The sequence below is a fragment of the Chrysochloris asiatica genome, unplaced genomic scaffold, assembly GCF_000296735.1.
Source record: "Chrysochloris asiatica unplaced genomic scaffold, ChrAsi1.0 scaffold00001, whole genome shotgun sequence".
Taxonomy (NCBI): Eukaryota; Metazoa; Chordata; class Mammalia; order Afrosoricida; family Chrysochloridae; genus Chrysochloris; species Chrysochloris asiatica.
The window spans coordinates 14,393,733-14,395,306 of NW_006408519.1; the positions used below are offsets into that span (position 1 = coordinate 14,393,733).

Here is a 1,574-nt window from a genome sequence, read left to right on the forward strand (position 1 = left end):
AAGGAGCATTCTTGCTTCACATCCTCCCAGAATAATTTGTTTGTTCTTCTGCCAGTCCATGGTGTTTTCAGCATTCTTCTCCAACACCATAATTCAAATATATTGATCATTCTGTCATCTTCCTTATTCATTGTATAACTTTCACGTGCGTCTGAAGCAATTGAAAATACCATGGTTTTGGCCAGGTAGCTGTCTTCTAAATTTCTTTGTATACACAAATAAGTATCTATGGTGGTGTTGGTTATGTGCTATGGAGTCGGTTCCGACTCATAGCGACCCTGTACAGGGTTTCCAAGGCTGTAAATCTTTACGGGAGCAGAAAGCCTCATCTTTCTCCAGCGGAGCGGCTGGTAGTTTCCAACTACTGACCCTGAGGTTTGCAGCCCGATTCATAACTACTACGCTACCAGAGCTCCTTTACCTCAGGATTTAATTTAATGTTTGGTCTGTTTTGTTTTTTAACTCTCTTTCCTCCACACCCCTTGTTCTAGCCTTTCCCCTAATAAAAAATAGTTCAGGGCCTGCTCTTAGGCTGAGAGTATCTGTGCACATGTGTGGCAGAAGAAACCACCAGTGGTGGGGGTTAGGGTGTCCACTCGCTGAGGCACCCCCTCTAGTCACCAGAATGGAGGTATAAAAACAGTGGGTGGCCAATGAACAGATACCGACAAAAAGGAAAATCTGAACAAAGCAAACCAGACAAAGTGTATTGTCCACCATTGCTCTGAGGTTCCTGCAATGTTATTCTGTGGCGGGTCTGTTACCCCACTTGGTCTTGCCAGTTGGTCTCACCCAAGTTGTAGGCTCTGGGCCACCACACCCTGCAGGTTCAAAAGTACACAGTTTCTTACTTCCGCTACACATTCCACTAGCTATAAGCCTTCAAACTTTTAAAATCATCCTACCTGTGTGGTTCAGAGTTTTTGAGATGTGCCCTGAACCTGCTTTGCCTGGTATTCTGTGGTATTGCTAACAGCAAACTTCACTATAGCTGTACACTACCTGATTTACACCCTCGGAAACCCTGTACAGGGTCGCTATGGGTCGGAACCGACTCGACGGCACTTAACAACAACAACAAAACCTGCCATCAAGCCCTTCCTCCCTGTACTTAGATTTTTGTAGGCAAACACCCAAGTTTGTAAATATGAAAAGACTTCAAAAGTTCATAGAAAAAAGTCCCATAAGTATTTCATTCATTTTATCCTTACACTTTTAAGCCCATTTGTGTGTGTGTTTAAGAGTGTGTACTTGGCACTGAAAGGAAAATTATTTCTATAACAAATATATGTGCTTTTTTTTTTGCTCCTTTCAACAAATTATGCACATAGCATAAGGATCCAGCATATATAGTTCACAGTATGACCGTGCACTAATTTCTGGTTAAAAAAATTTTGTCTCTGCATCCTTTTCTTCACAGAAATTAACACTATGGCAGAATGGTTTTAAATATTCACAAATGTGTCAGAATCTGAGTTAAATGTAATAATAATGTTAGTAAAATTATATCAAAAATTTTTTTGGTTTTCAAAATGAAAATATCATACTATTTTCCTGATTATAAAAATAGTACA

General features: G+C 40.2%; 1 pseudogene; it reads left to right on the forward strand.

Moving 5' to 3' along the window:
• The window catches only part of LOC102822989, a 186,422-nt pseudogene that overhangs the window by 96,340 nt on the left and 88,508 nt on the right, over positions 1-1,574 (forward strand).